This window comes from Hemiscyllium ocellatum, unplaced genomic scaffold (assembly GCF_020745735.1).
Source record: "Hemiscyllium ocellatum isolate sHemOce1 unplaced genomic scaffold, sHemOce1.pat.X.cur. scaffold_2199_pat_ctg1, whole genome shotgun sequence".
In the NCBI taxonomy this organism is placed as follows: domain Eukaryota; kingdom Metazoa; phylum Chordata; class Chondrichthyes; order Orectolobiformes; family Hemiscylliidae; genus Hemiscyllium; species Hemiscyllium ocellatum.
In genome coordinates this window covers 61,662-81,946 of record NW_026868005.1, presented here as the reverse complement: position 1 = coordinate 81,946, position 20,285 = coordinate 61,662, and the positions used below count along the sequence as shown (strand labels likewise).

At 53.0% G+C, this 20,285-nt stretch overlaps 16 non-coding genes across 16 annotated transcripts; all 16 read right to left on the bottom strand.

The window, feature by feature from the left end:
• Nucleotides 1-727: 727 nt before the first annotated feature.
• trnat-cgu (transfer RNA threonine (anticodon CGU)) lies at nucleotides 728-800 on the bottom strand. The gene has a single exon. It is a non-coding gene; the product is annotated as a tRNA-Thr (tRNA).
• A 957-nt stretch (nucleotides 801-1,757) lies between these two features.
• Nucleotides 1,758-1,830, bottom strand: trnat-ugu (transfer RNA threonine (anticodon UGU)). The gene has a single exon. It is a non-coding gene; the product is annotated as a tRNA-Thr (tRNA).
• Nucleotides 1,831-2,596: 766 nt separating this feature from the next.
• trnat-cgu (transfer RNA threonine (anticodon CGU)) lies at nucleotides 2,597-2,669 on the bottom strand. The gene has a single exon. It is a non-coding gene; the product is annotated as a tRNA-Thr (tRNA).
• A 2,418-nt stretch (nucleotides 2,670-5,087) lies between these two features.
• trnat-cgu (transfer RNA threonine (anticodon CGU)) lies at nucleotides 5,088-5,160 on the bottom strand. The gene has a single exon. It is a non-coding gene; the product is annotated as a tRNA-Thr (tRNA).
• Nucleotides 5,161-6,117: 957 nt separating this feature from the next.
• On the bottom strand, nucleotides 6,118-6,190 carry trnat-ugu (transfer RNA threonine (anticodon UGU)). The gene has a single exon. It is a non-coding gene; the product is annotated as a tRNA-Thr (tRNA).
• A 766-nt stretch (nucleotides 6,191-6,956) lies between these two features.
• Nucleotides 6,957-7,029, bottom strand: trnat-cgu (transfer RNA threonine (anticodon CGU)). The gene has a single exon. It is a non-coding gene; the product is annotated as a tRNA-Thr (tRNA).
• A 981-nt stretch (nucleotides 7,030-8,010) lies between these two features.
• On the bottom strand, nucleotides 8,011-8,083 carry trnat-ugu (transfer RNA threonine (anticodon UGU)). The gene has a single exon. It is a non-coding gene; the product is annotated as a tRNA-Thr (tRNA).
• Nucleotides 8,084-10,467: 2,384 nt separating this feature from the next.
• On the bottom strand, nucleotides 10,468-10,540 carry trnat-ugu (transfer RNA threonine (anticodon UGU)). Its single transcript has one exon. It is a non-coding gene; the product is annotated as a tRNA-Thr (tRNA).
• Nucleotides 10,541-11,306: 766 nt separating this feature from the next.
• Nucleotides 11,307-11,379, bottom strand: trnat-cgu (transfer RNA threonine (anticodon CGU)). The gene has a single exon. It is a non-coding gene; the product is annotated as a tRNA-Thr (tRNA).
• Nucleotides 11,380-12,361: 982 nt separating this feature from the next.
• trnat-ugu (transfer RNA threonine (anticodon UGU)) lies at nucleotides 12,362-12,434 on the bottom strand. The gene has a single exon. It is a non-coding gene; the product is annotated as a tRNA-Thr (tRNA).
• A 766-nt stretch (nucleotides 12,435-13,200) lies between these two features.
• Nucleotides 13,201-13,273, bottom strand: trnat-cgu (transfer RNA threonine (anticodon CGU)). The gene has a single exon. It is a non-coding gene; the product is annotated as a tRNA-Thr (tRNA).
• A 1,820-nt stretch (nucleotides 13,274-15,093) lies between these two features.
• trnat-cgu (transfer RNA threonine (anticodon CGU)) lies at nucleotides 15,094-15,166 on the bottom strand. Its single transcript has one exon. It is a non-coding gene; the product is annotated as a tRNA-Thr (tRNA).
• A 981-nt stretch (nucleotides 15,167-16,147) lies between these two features.
• Nucleotides 16,148-16,220, bottom strand: trnat-ugu (transfer RNA threonine (anticodon UGU)). The gene has a single exon. It is a non-coding gene; the product is annotated as a tRNA-Thr (tRNA).
• Nucleotides 16,221-16,986: 766 nt separating this feature from the next.
• Nucleotides 16,987-17,059, bottom strand: trnat-cgu (transfer RNA threonine (anticodon CGU)). Its single transcript has one exon. It is a non-coding gene; the product is annotated as a tRNA-Thr (tRNA).
• Nucleotides 17,060-18,880: 1,821 nt separating this feature from the next.
• Nucleotides 18,881-18,953, bottom strand: trnat-cgu (transfer RNA threonine (anticodon CGU)). Its single transcript has one exon. It is a non-coding gene; the product is annotated as a tRNA-Thr (tRNA).
• Nucleotides 18,954-19,934: 981 nt separating this feature from the next.
• On the bottom strand, nucleotides 19,935-20,007 carry trnat-ugu (transfer RNA threonine (anticodon UGU)). Its single transcript has one exon. It is a non-coding gene; the product is annotated as a tRNA-Thr (tRNA).
• Between the last annotated feature and the right edge of the window lie 278 nt (nucleotides 20,008-20,285).

Sequence of the window (20,285 nt, the reverse complement as noted above, 5' to 3'; positions counted from 1 at the left end):
ACTGGCTGAGTCAGAACGCTTGGGACACAGGTTCCAATCGACCCTCGCGTCACCGTCTGAACGGTTTGAACATTCTCCCCGTGGGTTTGCTCCGGCTGCTCCGTTTACAAAGAAGTGTAGCTTCTGCGGGATTGGCCACGCTTCATTGTCCCATTGTGTACGGTGATTGTGCGGGCTCGGTGGATTAGTCAGCATTCAATGTAGAATGATGCAGTGCGCGGAATGGGCCTGGGTAGATTGCTCTCTGCAGGTCGGTGTTGACGAGATAAGAATATATGAGATTGGTGACAGTGTGGAAACAGGCCCTTCAGCCCAACAAGTCCAAACTGTTTCCAAACTGGAGGGATTCTGTGCTCCTGTGATATCTGAGAATCACCGGGAGACATCATCGGTCAGCGATCTCAAACTGAAATCGGGTGAACACACACGGCCCCGTTCTTTGCCTGCAGAACAAAGAAGTTTTTGGATTTCAACTGAACGCTGTAAGTGACAAAAGCAGAAGTTGCAGGAAAGCTCAACTTGACAAAAGTAGCAGCTCTCAGTCCAACAGGGTTATTCGGGAGCGCGTCGCGTTCCTCTGGTGTTTGGGGGTGAAAACTCGCCCTTCCTCAGAAGCCGCTTGGACCATAAACAGGCGTTTGAGCGATTCGAACATGGTACTCGTCAGTCGCATACCAAACATTGAAACTGACTGCGGGCTGGCCTGGCAAAGAGGATAAATGCGATGAGGCCCCAGTGAGATTTGAACTCACGCCCTCTGGTTTACGAGACCAGCGCTCTAACCGCTGAGCTATGGAGCCGGGCGAGCGGCCGCCGCGAACCTTTGGCTGATTGGGTAACAGCCCTCGCGTCACCGTCTGGACAGTTTGAACACTCTCTCTCCCCGTGCGCGCGTGGGTTTGCTCCGGGCTGCTCCGGTTACAGAGATGTGCAGCTTCTGCGGGATTGGCCATGCTTCATTGTCCCATTGTGTACGGTGATTGTGCGGGCTCGATGGATTAGTCAGCATTCAATGTACAACGATGCAGTGTGCGGAATGGGTCTGGGTAGACTGCTCTCTGCAGGTCGGTGTTGACGAGATTAGAATAAATTAGATTGGCGACAGTGTGGAAACAGGCCCTTCAGCCCAACAAGTCCACATCAACCCACCCAGACCCGTTTCTCTCTGAATAATGTACCTACGACTAGGGGCAATTTAGAATGGCCAATTCACACGACTTGCACGTCTTTAGACAGTGGGAGCGAACCGGAGCAAACCCACGCAGACTCTGGGCGAATGTGCAAACACGACACAGACAGTCCCCTAAAGCTGGAATCGTGACTGCGTCCCTAGTGCTGTGAGGCAGCAGTGCGAACCACTGAGCGGCTAGTTGGGCGGAATGGCCTGTTTCCAACTGGAGGGATTCTATGCTTCTGTGATAGCTGAGAATCACCGGGAGACATGATTGGGAATGGTCATTCGGTCGCTTGGAGTGACTGAGGTCAGCGATCTCAAACTTTAATCGGTGAACACACACAGCCCCGTTCTTTGCCTGCAGAAGAAAGAAGTTGCAGGAAAACCTGCTCACCTGGTCGGAGACGAGAAATGAGAGGCGTTTCAGACATCAATTCCCAAAAGCAGCAGCTATGAGTCCAACAGGAGCGCCACCCGCCCCGCCGGTGGACGCTCGTGCTTCCAAGAAGCCGGTTGGACGACAAACGGGCGAGGAGCAATTTGAAGAACACAGCGCTCCTCAGCGTCATACCACAAGACTGAGAGGCCCCAGTGAGATTTGAACTCACGACCTCTGGTTTACAAGACCAGTGCTCTAACCGCTGAGCTATGGAGCCAGGCGCCAGGTCGCTCAGCGGAACTTGGCTGACTGGTTAACACTGGCTGAGTCAGAACGCTTGGGACACAGGTTCCAATCGACCCTCGCGTCACCGTCTGAACGGTTTGAACATTCTCCCCGTGGGTTTGCTCCGGCTGCTCCGTTTACAAAGAAGTGTAGCTTCTGCGGGATTGGCCACGCTTCATTGTCCCATTGTGTACGGTGATTGTGCGGGCTCGGTGGATTAGTCAGCATTCAATGTAGAATGATGCAGTGCGCGGAATGGGCCTGGGTAGATTGCTCTCTGCAGGTCGGTGTTGACGAGATAAGAATATATGAGATTGGTGACAGTGTGGAAACAGGCCCTTCAGCCCAACAAGTCCAAACTGTTTCCAAACTGGAGGGATTCTGTGCTCCTGTGATATCTGAGAATCACCGGGAGACATAATCGGTCAGCGATCTCAAACTGAAATCGGTGAACACACACGGCCCCGTTCTTTGCCTGCAGAACAAAGAAGTTTTTGGATTTCAACTGAACGCTGTAAGTGACAAAAGCAGAAGTTGCAGGAAAGCTCAACTTGACAAAAGTAGCAGCTCTCAGTCCAACAGGGTTATTCGGGAGCGCGTCTCGTTCCTCTGGTGTTTGGGGGTGAAAACTCGCCCTTCCTAAGAAGCCGCTTGGACCATAAACAGGCGTTGAGCGATTCGAACATGGTACTCGTCAGTCGCATACCAAACATTGAAACTGACTGCGGGCTGGCCTGGCAAAGAGGATAAATGCGATGAGGCCCCAGTGAGATTTGAACTCACGCCCTCTGGTTTACGAGACCAGCGCTCTAACCGCTGAGCTATGGAGCCGGGCGAGCGGCCGCCGCGAACCTTTGGCTGATTGGGTAACAGCCCTCGCGTCACCGTCTGGACAGTTTGAACACTCTCTCTCCCCGTGCGCGCGTGGGTTTGCTCCGGCTGCTCCGGTTACAGAGATGTGCAGCTTCTGCGGGATTGGCCACGCTTCATTGTCCCATTGTGTACGGTGATTGTGCGGGCCCGATGGATTAGTCAGCATTCAATGTACAACGATGCAGTGTGCGGAATGGGTCTGGGTAGACTGCTCTCTGCAGGTCGGTGTTGACGAGATTAGAATAAATTAGATTGGCGACAGTGTGGAAACAGGCCCTTCAGCCCAACAAGTCCACATCAACCCACCCAGACCCGTTTCTCTCTGAATAATGTACCTACGACTAGGGGCAATTTAGAATGGCCAATTCACACGACTTGCACGTCTTTAGACAGTGGGAGCGAACCGGAGCAAACCCACGCAGACTCTGGGCGAATGTGCAAACACGACACAGACAGTCCCCTAAAGCTGGAATCGTGACTGCGTCCCTAGTGCTGTGAGGCAGCAGTGCGAACCACTGAGCGGCGAGTTGGGCGGAATGGCCTGTTTCCCAACTGGAGGGATTCTATGCTTCTGTGATAGCTGAGAATCACCGGGAGACATGATTGGGAATGGTCATTCGGTCGCTTGGAGTGACTGAGGTCAGCGATCTCAAACTTTAATCGGTTCAGCGATCTCAAACTTTAATCGGTGAACACACACAGCCCGTTCTTTGCCTGCAGAAGGAAGAAGTTGCAGGAAAACCTGCTCACCTGGTCGGAGACGAGAAATGAGAGGCGTTTCAGACATCAATTCCCAAAAGCAGCAGCTATCAGTCCAACAGGAGCGCCACTCACCCGGCCGGTGGACGCTCGTGCTTCCAAGAAGCCGGTTGGACGACAAACGGGCGAGGAGCAATTTGAACAACACAGCGCTCCTCAGCATCATACCACAAGACTACGAGGCCCCAGTGAGATTTGAACTCACGATCTCTGTTTTACAAGACCAGTGCTCTAACCGCTGAGCTATGGAGCCAGGCGCCAGGTCGCTCAGCGGAACTTGGCTGACTGGTTAACACTGGCTGAGTCAGAACGCTTGGGACACAGGTTCCAATCGACCCTCGCGTCACCGTCTGAACGGTTTGAACATTCTCCCCGTGGGTTTGCTCCGGCTGCTCCGTTTACAAAGAAGTGTAGCTTCTGCGGGATTGGCCACGCTTCATTGTCCCATTGTGTACGGTGATTGTGCGGGCTCGGTGGATTAGTCAGCATTCAATGTAGAATGATGCAGTGCGCGGAATGGGCCTGGGTAGATTGCTCTCTGCAGGTCGGTGTTGACGAGATAAGAATATATGAGATTGGTGACAGTGTGGAAACAGGCCCTTCAGCCCAACAAGTCCAAACTGTTTCCAAACTGGAGGGATTCTGTGCTCCTGTGATATCTGAGAATCACCGGGAGACATAATCGGTCAGCGATCTCAAACTGAAATCGGTGAACACACACGGCCCCGTTCTTTGCCTGCAGAACAAAGAAGTTTTTGGATTTCAACTGAACGCTGTAAGTGACAAAAGCAGAAGTTGCAGGAAAGCTCAACTTGACAAAAGTAGCAGCTCTCAGTCCAACAGGGTTATTCGGGAGCGCGTCTCGTTCCTCTGGTGTTTGGGGGTGAAAACTCGCCCTTCCTAAGAAGCCGCTTGGGACACAGGTTCCAATCGACCCTCGCGTCACCGTCTGAACGGTTTGAACATTCTCCCCGTGGGTTTGCTCCGGCTGCTCCGTTTACAAAGAAGTGTAGCTTCTGCGGGATTGGCCACGCTTCATTGTCCCATTGTGTACGGTGATTGTGCGGGCTCGGTGGATTAGTCAGCATTCAATGTAGAATGATGCAGTGCGCGGAATGGGCCTGGGTAGATTGCTCTCTGCAGGTCGGTGTTGACGAGATAAGAATATATGAGATTGGTGACAGTGTGGAAACAGGCCCTTCAGCCCAACAAGTCCAAACTGTTTCCAAACTGGAGGGATTCTGTGCTCCTGTGATATCTGAGAATCACCGGGAGACATCATCGGTCAGCGATCTCAAACTGAAATCGGTGAACACACACGGCCCCGTTCTTTGCCTGCAGAACAAAGAAGTTTTGGATTTCAACTGAACGCTGTAAGTGACAAAAGCAGAAGTTGCAGGAAAGCTCAACTTGACAAAAGTAGCAGCTCTCAGTCCAACAGGGTTATTCGGGAGCGCGTCGCGTTCCTCTGGTGTTTGGGGGTGAAAACTCGCCCTTCCTCAGAAGCCGCTTGGACCATAAACAGGCGTTGAGCGATTCGAACATGGTACTCGTCAGTCGCATACCAAACATTGAAACTGACTGCGGGCTGGCCTGGCAAAGAGGATAAATGCGATGAGGCCCCAGTGAGATTTGAACTCACGCCCTCTGGTTTACGAGACCAGCGCTCTAACCGCTGAGCTATGGAGCCGGGCGAGCGGCCGCCGCGAACCTTTGGCTGATTGGGTAACAGCCCTCGCGTCACCGTCTGGACAGTTTGAACACTCTCTCTCCCCGTGCGCGCGTGGGTTTGCTCCGGCTGCTCCGGTGACAGAGATGTGCAGCTTCTGCGGGATTGGCCATGCTTCATTGTCCCATTGTGTACGGTGATTGTGCGGGCCCGATGGATTAGTCAGCATTCAATGTACAACGATGCAGTGTGCGGAATGGGTCTGGGTAGACTGCTCTCTGCAGGTCGGTGTTGACGAGATTAGAATAAATTAGATTGGCGACAGTGTGGAAACAGGCCCTTCAGCCCAACAAGTCCACATCAACCCACCCAGACCCGTTTCTCTCTGAATAATGTACCTACGACTAGGGGCAATTTAGAATGGCCAATTCACACGACTTGCACGTCTTTAGACAGTGGGAGCGAACCGGAGCAAACCCACGCAGACTCTGGGCGAATGTGCAAACACGACACAGACAGTCCCCTAAAGCTGGAATCGTGACTGCGTCCCTAGTGCTGTGAGGCAGCAGTGCGAACCACTGAGCGGCTAGTTGGGCGGAATGGCCTGTTTCCAAACTGGAGGGATTCTATGCTTCTGTGATAGCTGAGAATCACCGGGAGACATGATTGGGAATGGTCATTCGGTCGCTTGGAGTGACTGAGGTCAGCGATCTCAAACTTTAATCGGTGAACACACACAGCCCCGTTCTTTGCCTGCAGAAGAAAGAAGTTGCAGGAAAACCTGCTCACCTGGTCGGAGACGAGAAATGAGAGGCGTTTCAGACATCAATTCCCAAAAGCAGCAGCTAGGAGTCCAACAGGAGCGCCACCCGCCCCGCCGGTGGACGCTCGTGCTTCCAAGAAGCCGGTTGGACGACAAACGGGCGAGGAGCAATTTGAAGAACACAGCGCTCCTCAGCGTCATACCACAAGACTGAGAGGCCCCAGTGAGATTTGAACTCACGACCTCTGGTTTACAAGACCAGTGCTCTAACCGCTGAGCTATGGAGCCAGGCGCCAGGTCGCTCAGCGGAACTTGGCTGACTGGTTAACACTGGCTGAGTCAGAACGCTTGGGACACAGGTTCCAATCGACCCTCGCGTCACCGTCTGAACGGTTTGAACATTCTCCCCGTGGGTTTGCTCCGGCTGCTCCGTTTACAAAGAAGTGTAGCTTCTGCGGGATTGGCCACGCTTCATTGTCCCATTGTGTACGGTGATTGTGCGGGCTCGGTGGATTAGTCAGCATTCAATGTAGAATGATGCAGTGCGCGGAATGGGCCTGGGTAGATTGCTCTCTGCAGGTCGGTGTTGACGAGATAAGAATATATGAGATTGGTGACAGTGTGGAAACAGGCCCTTCAGCCCAACAAGTCCAAACTGTTTCCAAACTGGAGGGATTCTGTGCTCCTGTGATATCTGAGAATCACCGGGAGACATCATCGGTCAGCGATCTCAAACTGAAATCGGTGAACACACACGGCCCCGTTCTTTGCCTGCAGAACAAAGAAGTTTTTGGATTTCAACTGAACGCTGTAAGTGACAAAAGCAGAAGTTGCAGGAAAGCTCAACTTGACAAAAGTAGCAGCTCTCAGTCCAACAGGGTTATTCGGGAGCGCGTCGCGTTCCTCTGGTGTTTGGGGGTGAAAACTCGCCCTTCCTCAGAAGCCGCTTGGACCATAAACAGGCGTTGAGCGATTCGAACATGGTACTCGTCAGTCGCATACCAAACATTGAAACTGACTGCGGGCTGGCCTGGCAAAGAGGATAAATGCGATGAGGCCCCAGTGAGATTTGAACTCACGCCCTCTGGTTTACGAGACCAGCGCTCTAACCGCTGAGCTATGGAGCCGGGCGAGCGGCCGCCGCGAACCTTTGGCTGATTGGGTAACAGCCCTCGCGTCACCGTCTGGACAGTTTGAACACTCTCTCTCCCCGTGCGCGCGTGGGTTTGCTCCGGCTGCTCCGGTTACAGAGATGTGCAGCTTCTGCGGGATTGGCCACGCTTCATTGTCCCATTGTGTACGGTGATTGTGCGGGCCCGATGGATTAGTCAGCATTCAATGTACAACGATGCAGTGTGCGGAATGGGTCTGGGTAGACTGCTCTCTGCAGGTCGGTGTTGACGAGATTAGAATAAATTAGATTGGCGACAGTGTGGAAACAGGCCCTTCAGCCCAACAAGTCCACATCAACCCACCCAGACCCGTTTCTCTCTGAATAATGTACCTACGACTAGGGGCAATTTAGAATGGCCAATTCACACGACTTGCACGTCTTTAGACAGTGGGAGCGAACCGGAGCAAACCCACGCAGACTCTGGGCGAATGTGCAAACACGACACAGACAGTCCCCTAAAGCTGGAATCGTGACTGCGTCCCTAGTGCTGTGAGGCAGCAGTGCGAACCACTGAGCGGCGAGTTGGGCGGAATGGCCTGTTTCCAAACTGGAGGGATTCTATGCTTCTGTGATAGCTGAGAATCACCGGGAGACATGATTGGGAATGGTCATTCGGTCGCTTGGAGTGACTGAGGTCAGCGATCTCAAACTTTAATCGGTTCAGCGATCTCAAACTTTAATCGGTGAACACACACAGCCCGTTCTTTGCCTGCAGAAGGAAGAAGTTGCAGGAAAACCTGCTCACCTGGTCGGAGACGAGAAATGAGAGGCGTTTCAGACATCAATTCCCAAAAGCAGCAGCTATCAGACCAACAGGAGCGCCACTCACCCGGCCGGTAGAAGCTCATGCTTCCAAGAAGCCGGTTGGACGACAAACGGGCGAGGAGCAATTTGAACAACACAGCGCTCCTCAGCATCATACCACAAGACTACGAGGCCCCAGTGAGATTTGAACTCACGATCTCTGGTTTACAAGACCAGTGCTCTAACCGCTGAGCTATGGAGCCAGGCGCCAGGTCGCTCAGCGGAACTTGGCTGACTGGTTAACACTGGCTGAGTCAGAACGCTTGGGACACAGGTTCCAATCGACCCTCGCGTCACCGTCTGAACGGTTTGAACATTCTCCCCGTGGGTTTGCTCCGGCTGCTCCGTTTACAAAGAAGTGTAGCTTCTGCGGGATTGGCCACGCTTCATTGTCCCATTGTGTACGGTGATTGTGCGGGCTCGGTGGATTAGTCAGCATTCAATGTAGAATGATGCAGTGCGCGGAATGGGCCTGGGTAGATTGCTCTCTGCAGGTCGGTGTTGACGAGATAAGAATATATGAGATTGGTGACAGTGTGGAAACAGGCCCTTCAGCCCAACAAGTCCAAACTGTTTCCAAACTGGAGGGATTCTGTGCTCCTGTGATATCTGAGAATCACCGGGAGACATCATCGGTCAGCGATCTCAAACTGAAATCGGTGAACACACACGGCCCCGTTCTTTGCCTGCAGAACAAAGAAGTTTTTGGATTTCAACTGAACGCTGTAAGTGACAAAAGCAGAAGTTGCAGGAAAGCTCAACTTGACAAAAGTAGCAGCTCTCAGTCCAACAGGGTTATTCGGGAGCGCGTCTCGTTCCTCTGGTGTTTGGGGGTGAAAACTCGCCCTTCCTAAGAAGCCGCTTGGGACACAGGTTCCAATCGACCCTCGCGTCACCGTCTGAACGGTTTGAACATTCTCCCCGTGGGTTGCTCCGGCTGCTCCGTTTACAAGAAGTGTAGCTTCTGCGGGATTGGCCACGCTTCATTGTCCCATTGTGTACGGTGATTGTGCGGGCTCGGTGGATTAGTCAGCATTCAATGTAGAATGATGCAGTGCGCGGAATGGGCCTGGGTAGATTGCTCTCTGCAGGTCGGTGTTGACGAGATAAGAATATATGAGATTGGTGACAGTGTGGAACAGGCCCTTCAGCCCAACAAGTCCAAACTGTTTCCAAACTGGAGGGATTCTGTGCTCCTGTGATATCTGAGAATCACCGGGAGACATCATCGGTCAGCGATCTCAAACTGAAATCGGTGAACACACACGGCCCCGTTCTTTGCCTGCAGAACAAAGAAGTTTTTGGATTTCAACTGAACGCTGTAAGTGACAAAAGCAGAAGTTGCAGGAAAGCTCAACTTGACAAAAGTAGCAGCTCTCAGTCCAACAGGGTTATTCGGGAGCGCGTCTCGTTCCTCTGGTGTTTGGGGGTGAAAACTCGCCCTTCCTAAGAGCCGCTTGGACCATAAACAGGCGTTGAGCGATTCGAACATGGTACTCGTCAGTCGCATACCAAACATTGAAACTGACTGCGGGCTGGCCTGGCAAAGAGGATAAATGCGATGAGGCCCCAGTGAGATTTGAACTCACGCCCTCTGGTTTACGAGACCAGTGCTCTAACCGCTGAGCTATGGAGCCGGGCGAGCGGCCGCCGCGAACCTTTGGCTGATTGGGTAACAGCCCTCGCGTCTGGACAGTTTGAACACTCTCTCTCCCCGTGCGCGCGTGGGTTTGCTCCGGCTGCTCCGGTGACAGAGATGTGCAGCTTCTGCGGGATTGGCCATGCTTCATTGTCCCATTGTGTACGGTGATTGTGCGGGCCCGATGGATTAGTCAGCATTCAATGTACAACGATGCAGTGTGCGGAATGGGTCTGGGTAGACTGCTCTCTGCAGGTCGGTGTTGACGAGATTAGAATAAATTAGATTGGCGACAGTGTGGAAACAGGCCCTTCAGCCCAACAAGTCCACATCAACCCACCCAGACCCGTTTCTCTCTGAATAATGTACCTACGACTAGGGGCAATTTAGAATGGCCAATTCACACGACTTGCACGTCTTTAGACAGTGGGAGCGAACCGGAGCAAACCCACGCAGACTCTGGGCGAATGTGCAAACACGACACAGACAGTCCCCTAAAGCTGGAATCGTGACTGCGTCCCTAGTGCTGTGAGGCAGCAGTGCGAACCACTGAGCGGCTAGTTGGGCGGAATGGCCTGTTTCCAAACTGGAGGGATTCTATGCTTCTGTGATAGCTGAGAATCACCGGGAGACATGATTGGGAATGGTCATTCGGTCGCTTGGAGTGACTGAGGTCAGCGATCTCAAACTTTAATCGGTGAACACACACAGCCCGTTCTTTGCCTGCAGAAGAAAGAAGTTGCAGGAAAACCTGCTCACCTGGTCGGAGACGAGAAATGAGAGGCGTTTCAGACATCAATTCCCAAAAGCAGCAGCTAGGAGTCCAACAGGAGCGCCACCCGCCCCGCCGGTGGACGCTCGTGCTTCCAAGAAGCCGGTTGGACGACAAACGGGCGAGGAGCAATTTGAAGAACACAGCGCTCCTCAGCGTCATACCACAAGACTGAGAGGCCCCAGTGAGATTTGAACTCACGACCTCTGGTTTACAAGACCAGTGCTCTAACCGCTGAGCTATGGAGCCAGGCGCCAGGTCGCTCAGCGGAACTTGGCTGACTGGTTAACACTGGCTGAGTCAGAACGCTTGGGACACAGGTTCCAATCGACCCTCGCGTCACCGTCTGAACGGTTTGAACATTCTCCCCGTGGGTTTGCTCCGGCTGCTCCGTTTACAAAGAAGTGTAGCTTCTGCGGGATTGGCCACGCTTCATTGTCCCATTGTGTACGGTGATTGTGCGGGCTCGGTGGATTAGTCAGCATTCAATGTAGAATGATGCAGTGCGCGGAATGGGCCTGGGTAGATTGCTCTCTGCAGGTCGGTGTTGACGAGATAAGAATATATGAGATTGGTGACAGTGTGGAAACAGGCCCTTCAGCCCAACAAGTCCAAACTGTTTCCAAACTGGAGGGATTCTGTGCTCCTGTGATATCTGAGAATCACCGGGAGACATCATCGGTCAGCGATCTCAAACTGAAATCGGTGAACACACACGGCCCCGTTCTTTGCCTGCAGAACAAAGAAGTTTTTGGATTTCAACTGAACGCTGTAAGTGACAAAAGCAGAAGTTGCAGGAAAGCTCAACTTGACAAAAGTAGCAGCTCTCAGTCCAACAGGGTTATTCGGGAGCGCGTCGCGTTCCTCTGGTGTTTGGGGGTGAAAACTCGCCCTTCCTCAGAAGCCGCTTGGACCATAAACAGGCGTTGAGCGATTCGAACATGGTACTCGTCAGTCGCATACCAAACATTGAAACTGACTGCGGGCTGGCCTGGCAAAGAGGATAAATGCGATGAGGCCCCAGTGAGATTTGAACTCACGCCCTCTGGTTTACGAGACCAGCGCTCTAACCGCTGAGCTATGGAGCCGGGCGAGCGGCCGCCGCGAACCTTTGGCTGATTGGGTAACAGCCCTCGCGTCACCGTCTGGACAGTTTGAACACTCTCTCTCCCCGTGCGCGCGTGGGTTTGCTCCGGCTGCTCCGGTTACAGAGATGTGCAGCTTCTGCGGGATTGGCCACGCTTCATTGTCCCATTGTGTACGGTGATTGTGCGGGCCCGATGGATTAGTCAGCATTCAATGTACAACGATGCAGTGTGCGGAATGGGTCTGGGTAGACTGCTCTCTGCAGGTCGGTGTTGACGAGATTAGAATAAATTAGATTGGCGACAGTGTGGAAACAGGCCCTTCAGCCCAACAAGTCCACATCAACCCACCCAGACCCGTTTCTCTCTGAATAATGTACCTACGACTAGGGGCAATTTAGAATGGCCAATTCACACGACTTGCACGTCTTTAGACAGTGGGAGCGAACCGGAGCAAACCCACGCAGACTCTGGGCGAATGTGCAAACACGACACAGACAGTCCCCTAAAGCTGGAATCGTGACTGCGTCCCTAGTGCTGTGAGGCAGCAGTGCGAACCACTGAGCGGCGAGTTGGGCGGAATGGCCTGTTTCCAAACTGGAGGGATTCTATGCTTCTGTGATAGCTGAGAATCACCGGGAGACATGATTGGGAATGGTCATTCGGTCGCTTGGAGTGACTGAGGTCAGCGATCTCAAACTTTAATCGGTTCAGCGATCTCAAACTTTAATCGGTGAACACACACAGCCCCGTTCTTTGCCTGCAGAAGGAAGAAGTTGCAGGAAAACCTGCTCACCTGGTCGGAGACGAGAAATGAGAGGCGTTTCAGACATCAATTCCCAAAAGCAGCAGCTATGAGTCCAACAGGAGCGCCACCCGCCCCGCCGGTGGACGCTCGTGCTTCCAAGAAGCCGGTTGGACGACAAACGGGCGAGGAGCAATTTGAACAACACAGCGCTCCTCAGCATCATACCACAAGACTACGAGGCCCCAGTGAGATTTGAACTCACGACCTCTGGTTTACAAGACCAGTGCTCTAACCGCTGAGCTATGGAGCCAGGCGCCAGGTCGCTCAGCGGAACTTGGCTGACTGGTTAACACTGGCTGAGTCAGAACGCTTGGGACACAGGTTCCAATCGACCCTCGCGTCACCGTCTGAACGGTTTGAACATTCTCCCCGTGGGTTTGCTCCGGCTGCTCCGTTTACAAAGAAGTGTAGCTTCTGCGGGATTGGCCACGCTTCATTGTCCCATTGTGTACGGTGATTGTGCGGGCTCGGTGGATTAGTCAGCATTCAATGTAGAATGATGCAGTGCGCGGAATGGGCCTGGGTAGATTGCTCTCTGCAGGTCGGTGTTGACGAGATAAGAATATATGAGATTGGTGACAGTGTGGAAACAGGCCCTTCAGCCCAACAAGTCCAAACTGTTTCCAAACTGGAGGGATTCTGTGCTCCTGTGATATCTGAGAATCACCGGGAGACATCATCGGTCAGCGATCTCAAACTGAAATCGGTGAACACACACGGCCCCGTTCTTTGCCTGCAGAACAAAGAAGTTTTTGGATTTCAACTGAACGCTGTAAGTGACAAAAGCAGAAGTTGCAGGAAAGCTCAACTTGACAAAAGTAGCAGCTCTCAGTCCAACAGGGTTATTCGGGAGCGCGTCGCGTACCTCTGGTGTTTGGGGGTGAAAACTCGCCCTTCCTCAGAAGCCGCTTGGACCATAAACAGGCGTTGAGCGATTCGAACATGGTACTCGTCAGTCGCATACCAAACATTGAAACTGACTGCGGGCTGGCCTGGCAAAGAGGATAAATGCGATGAGGCCCCAGTGAGATTTGAACTCACGCCCTCTGGTTTACGAGACCAGCGCTCTAACCGCTGAGCTATGGAGCCGGGCGAGCGGCCGCCGCGAACCTTTGGCTGATTGGGTAACAGCCCTCGCGTCACCGTCTGGACAGTTTGAACACTCTCTCTCCCCGTGCGCGCGTGGGTTTGCTCCGGCTGCTCCGGTTACAGAGATGTGCAGCTTCTGCGGGATTGGCCATGCTTCATTGTCCCATTGTGTACGGTGATTGTGCGGGCTCGATGGATTAGTCAGCATTCAATGTACAACGATGCAGTGTGCGGAATGGGTCTGGGTAGACTGCTCTCTGCAGGTCGGTGTTGACGAGATTAGAATAAATTAGATTGGCGACAGTGTGGAAACAGGCCCTTCAGCCCAACAAGTCCACATCAACCCACCCAGACCCGTTTCTCTCTGAATAATGTACCTACGACTAGGGGCAATTTAGAATGGCCAATTCACACGACTTGCACGTCTTTAGACAGTGGGAGCGAACCGGAGCAAACCCACGCAGACTCTGGGCGAATGTGCAAACACGACACAGACAGTCCCCTAAAGCTGGAATCGTGACTGCGTCCCTAGTGCTGTGAGGCAGCAGTGCGAACCACTGAGCGGCTAGTTGGGCGGAATGGCCTGTTTCCAAACTGGAGGGATTCTATGCTTCTGTGATAGCTGAGAATCACCGGGAGACATGATTGGGAATGGTCATTCGGTCGCTTGGAGTGACTGAGGTCAGCGATCTCAAACTTTAATCGGTTCAGCGATCTCAAACTTTAATCGGTGAACACACACAGCCCGTTCTTTGCCTGCAGAAGAAAGAAGTTGCAGGAAAACCTGCTCACCTGGTCGGAGACGAGAAATGAGAGGCGTTTCAGACATCAATTCCCAAAAGCAGCAGCTATGAGTCCAACAGGAGCGCCACCCGCCCCGCCGGTGGACGCTCGTGCTTCCAAGAAGCCGGTTGGACGACAAACGGGCGAGGAGCAATTTGAAGAACACAGCGCTCCTCAGCGTCATACCACAAGACTGAGAGGCCCCAGTGAGACTTGAACTCACGATCTCTGGTTTACAAGACCAGTGCTCTAACCGCTGAGCTATGGAGCCAGGCGCCAGGTCGCTCAGTGGAACTTGGCTGACTGGTTAACACTGGCTGAGTCAGAACGCTTGGGACACAGGTTCCAATCGACCCTCGCGTCACCGTCTGAACGGTTTGAACATTCTCCCCGTGGGTTTGCTCCGGCTGCTCCGTTTACAAAGAAGTGTAGCTTCTGCGGGATTGGCCACGCTTCATTGTCCCATTGTGTACGGTGATTGTGCGGGCTCGGTGGATTAGTCAGCATTCAATGTAGAATGATGCAGTGCGCGGAATGGGCCTGGGTAGATTGCTCTCTGCAGGTCGGTGTTGACGAGATAAGAATATATGAGATTGGTGACAGTGTGGAAACAGGCCCTTCAGCCCAACAAGTCCAAACTGTTTCCAAACTGGAGGGATTCTGTGCTCCTGTGATATCTGAGAATCACCGGGAGACATCATCGGTCAGCGATCTCAAACTGAAATCGGTGAACACACACGGCCCCGTTCTTTGCCTGCAGAACAAAGAAGTTTTTGGATTTCAACTGAACGCTGTAAGTGACAAAAGCAGAAGTTGCAGGAAAGCTCAACTTGACAAAAGTAGCAGCTCTCAGTCCAACAGGGTTATTCGGGAGCGCGTCGCGTACCTCTGGTGTTTGGGGGTGAAAACTCGCCCTTCCTCAGAAGCCGCTTGGACCATAAACAGGCGTTGAGCGATTCGAACATGGTACTCGTCAGTCGCATACCAAACATTGAAACTGACTGCGGGCTGGCCTGGCAAAGAGGATAAATGCGATGAGGCCCCAGTGAGATTTGAACTCACGCCCTCTGGTTTACGAGACCAGCGCTCTAACCGCTGAGCTATGGAGCCGGGCGAGCGGCCGCCGCGAACCTTTGGCTGATTGGGTAACAGCCCTCGCGTCACCGTCTGGACAGTTTGAACACTCTCTCTCCCCGTGCGCGCGTGGGTTTGCTCCGGCTGCTCCGGTTACAGAGATGTGCAGCTTCTGCGGGATTGGCCATGCTTCATTGTCCCATTGTGTACGGTGATTGTGCGGGCTCGATGGATTAGTCAGCATTCAATGTACAACGATGCAGTGTGCGGAATGGGTCTGGGTAGACTGCTCTCTGCAGGTCGGTGTTGACGAGATTAGAATAAATTAGATTGGCGACAGTGTGGAAACAGGCCCTTCAGCCCAACAAGTCCACATCAACCCACCCAGACCCGTTTCTCTCTGAATAATGTACCTACGACTAGGGGCAATTTAGAATGGCCAATTCACACGACTTGCACGTCTTTAGACAGTGGAGCGAACCGGAGCAAACCCACGCAGACTCTGGGCGAATGTGCAAACACGACACAGACAGTCCCCTAAAGCTGGAATCGTGACTGCGTCCCTAGTGCTGTGAGGCAGCAGTGCGAACCACTGAGCGGCTAGTTGGGCGGAATGGCCTGTTTCCAAACTGGAGGGATTCTATGCTTCTGTGATAGCTGAGAATCACCGGGAGACATGATTGGGAATGGTCATTCGGTCGCTTGGAGTGACTGAGGTCAGCGATCTCAAACTTTAATCGGTTCAGCGATCTCAAACTTTAATCGGTGAACACACACAGCCCCGTTCTTTGCCTGCAGAAGAAAGAAGTTGCAGGAAAACCTGCTCACCTGGTCGGAGACGAGAAATGAGAGGCGTTTCAGACATCAATTCCCAAAAGCAGCAGCTATGAGTCCAACAGGAGCGCCACCCGCCCCGCCGGTGGACGCTCGTGCTTCCAAGAAGCCGGTTGGACGACAAACGGGCGAGGAGCAATTTGAAGAACACAGCGCTCCTCAGCGTCATACCACAAGACTGAGAGGCCCCAGTGAGATTTGAACTCACGACCTCTGGTTTACAAGACCAGTGCTCTAACCGCTGAGCTATGGAGCCAGGCGCCAGGTCGCTCAGTGGAACTTGGCTGACTGGTTAACACTGGCTGAGTCAGAACGCTTGGGACACAGGTTCCAATCGACCCTCGCGTCACCGTCTGAACGGTTTGAACATTCTCCCCGTGGGTTTGCTCCGGCTGCTCCGTTTACAAAGAAGTGTAGCTTCTGCGGGATTGGCCACGCTTCATTGTCCCATTGTGTACGGTGATTGTGCGGGCTCGGTGGATTAGTCAGCATTCAATGTAGAATGATGCAGTGCGCGGAATGGGCCTGGGTAGATTGCTCTCTGCAGGTCGGTGTTGACGAGATAAGAATATATGAGATTGGTGACAGTGTGGAAACAGGCCCTTCAGCCCAACAAGTCCAAACTGTTTCCAAACTGGAGGGATTCTGTGCTCCTGTGATATCTGAGAATCACCGGGAGACATCATCGGTCAGCGATCTCAAACTGAAATCGGTGAACACACACGGCCCCGTTCTTTGCCTGCAGAACAAAGAAGTTTTTGGATTTCAACTGAACGCTGTAAGTGACAAAAGCAGAAGTTGCAGGAAAGCTCAACTTGACAAAAGTAGCAGCTCTCAGTCCAACAGGGTTATTCGGGAGCGCGTCGCGTTCCTCTGGTGTTTGGGGGTGAAAACTCGCCCTTCCTCAGAAGCCGCTTGGACCATAAACAGGCGTTGAGCGATTCGAACATGGTACTCGTCAGTCGCATACCAAACATTGAAACTGACTGCGGGCTGGCCTGGCAAAGAGGATAAATGCGATGAGGCCCCAGTGAGATTTGAACTCACGCCCTCTGGTTTACGAGACCAGCGCTCTAACCGCTGAGCTATGGAGCCGGGCGAGCGGCCGCCGCGAACCTTTGGCTGATTGGGTAACAGCCCTCGCGTCACCGTCTGGACAGTTTGAACACTCTCTCTCCCCGTGCGCGCGTGGGTTTGCTCCGGCTGCTCCGGTTACAGAGATGTGCAGCTTCTGCGGGATTGGCCATGCTTCATTGTCCCATTGTGTACGGTGATTGTGCGGGCTCGATGGATTAGTCAGCATTCAATGTACAACGATGCAGTGTGCGGAATGGGTCTGGGTAGACTGCTCTCTGCAGGTCGGTGTTGACGAGATTAGAATAAATTAGATTGGCGACAGTGTGGAAACAGGCCCTTCAGCCCAACAAGTCCACATCAACCCACCCAGACCCGTTTCTCTCTGAATAATGTACCTACGACTAGGGGCAATTTAGAATGGCCAATTCACACGACTTGCACGTCTTTAGACAGTGGGAGCGAACCGGAGCAAACCCACGCAGACTCTGGGCGAATGTGCAAACACGACACAGACAGTCCCCTAAAGCTGGAATCGTGACTGCGTCCCTAGTGCTGTGAGGCAGCAGTGCGAACCACTGAGCGGCTAGTTGGGCGGAATGGCCTGTTTCCAAACTGGAGGGATTCTATGCTTCTGTGATAGCTGAGAATCACCGGGAGACATGATTGGGAATGGTCATTCGGTCGCTTGGAGTGACTGAGGTCAGCGATCTCAAACTTTAATCGGTTCAGCGATCTCAAACTTTAATCGGTGAACACACACAGCCCCGTTCTTTGCCTGCAGAAGAAAGAAGTTGCAGGAAAACCTGCTCACCTGGTCGGAGACGAGAAATGAGAGGCGTTTCAGACATCAATTCCCAAAAGCAGCAGCTATGAGTCCAACAGGAGCGCCACCCGCCCCGCCGGTGGACGCTCGTGCTTCCAAGAAGCCGGTTGGACGACAAACGGGCGAGGAGCAATTTGAAGAACACAGCGCTCCTCAGCGTCATACCACAAGACTGAGAGGCCCCAGTGAGACTTGAACTCACGATCTCTGGTTTACAAGACCAGTGCTCTAACCGCTGAGCTATGGAGCCAGGCGCCAGGTCGCTCAGTGGAACTTGGCTGACTGGTTAACACTGGCTGAGTCAGAACGCTTGGGACACAGGTTCCAATCGACCCTCGCGTCACCGTCTGAACGGTTTGAACATTCTCCCCGTGGGTTTGCTCCGGCTGCTCCGTTTACAAAGAAGTGTAGCTTCTGCGGGATTGGCCACGCTTCATTGTCCCATTGTGTACGGTGATTGTGCGGGCTCGGTGGATTAGTCAGCATTCAATGTAGAATGATGCAGTGCGCGGAATGGGCCTGGGTAGATTGCTCTCTGCAGGTCGGTGTTGACGAGATAAGAATATATGAGATTGGTGACAGTGTGGAAACAGGCCCTTCAGCCCAACAAGTCCAAACTGTTTCCAAACTGGAGGGATTCTGTGCTCCTGTGATATCTGAGAATCACCGGGAGACATCATCGGTCAGCGATCTCAAACTGAAATCGGTGAACACACACGGCCCCGTTCTTTGCCTGCAGAACAAAGAAGTTTTTGGATTTCAACTGAACGCTGTAAGTGACAAAAGCAGAAGTTGCAGGAAAGCTCAACTTGACAAAAGTAGCAGCTCTCAGTCCAACAGGGTTATTCGGGAGCGCGTCGCGTACCTCTGGTGTTTGGGGGTGAAAACTCGCCCTTCCTCAGAAGCCGCTTGGACCATAAACAGGCGTTGAGCGATTCGAACATGGTACTCGTCAGTCGCATACCAAACATTGAAACTGACTGCGGGCTGGCCTGGCAAAGAGGATAAATGCGATGAGGCCCCAGTGAGATTTGAACTCACGCCCTCTGGTTTACGAGACCAGCGCTCTAACCGCTGAGCTATGGAGCCGGGCGAGCGGCCGCCGCGAACCTTTGGCTGATTGGGTAACAGCCCTCGCGTCACCGTCTGGACAGTTTGAACACTCTCTCTCCCCGTGCGCGCGTGGGTTTGCTCCGGCTGCTCCGGTTACAGAGATGTGCAGCTTCTGCGGGATTGGCCATGCTTCATTGTCCCATTGTGTACGGTGATTGTGCGGGCTCGATGGATTAGTCAGCATTCAATGTACAACGATGCAGTGTGCGGAATGGGTCTGGGTAGACTGCTCTCTGCAGGTCGGTGTTGACGAGATTAGAATAAATTAGATTGGCGACAGTGTGGAAACAGGCCCTTCAGCCCAACAAGTCCACATCAACCCACCCAGACCCGTTTCTCTCTGAATAATGTACCTACGACTAGGGGCAATTTAGAATGGCCAATTCACACGACTTGCACGTCTTTAGACAGTGGGAGCGAACCGGAGCAAACCCACGCAGACTCTGGGCGAATGTGCAAACACGACACAGACAGTCCCCTAAAGCTGGAATCGTGACTGCGTCCCTAGTGCTGTGAGGCAGCAGTGCGAACCACTGAGCGGCTAGTTGGGCGGAATGGCCTGTTTCCAAACTGGAGGGATTCTATGCTTCTGTGATAGCTGAGAATCACCGGGAGACATGATTGGGAATGGTCATTCGGTCGCTTGGAGTGACTGAGGTCAGCGATCTCAAACTTTAATCGGTTCAGCGATCTCAAACTTTAATCGGTGAACACACACAGCCCCGTTCTTTGCCTGCAGAAGAAAGAAGTTGCAGGAAAACCTGCTCACCTGGTCGGAGACGAGAAATGAGAGGCGTTTCAGACATCAATTCCCAAAGCAGCAGCTATGAGTCCAACAGGAGCGCCACCCGCCCCGCCGGTGGACGCTCGTGCTTCCAAGAAGCCGGTTGGACGACAAACGGGCGAGGAGCAATTTGAAGAACACAGCGCTCCTCAGCGTCATACCACAAGACTGAGAGGCCCCAGTGAGATTTGAACTCACGACCTCTGGTTTACAAGACCAGTGCTCTAACCGCTGAGCTATGGAGCCAGGCGCCAGGTCGCTCAGTGGAACTTGGCTGACTGGTTAACACTGGCTGAGTCAGAACGCTTGGGACACAGGTTCCAATCGACCCTCGCGTCACCGTCTGAACGGTTTGAACATTCTCCCCGTGGGTTTGCTCCGGCTGCTCCGTTTACAAAGAAGTGTAGCTTCTGCGGGATTGGCCACGCTTCATTGTCCCATTGTGTACGGTGATTGTGCGGGCTCGGTGGATTAGTCAGCATTCAATGTAGAATGATGCAGTGCGCGGAATGGGCCTGGGTAGA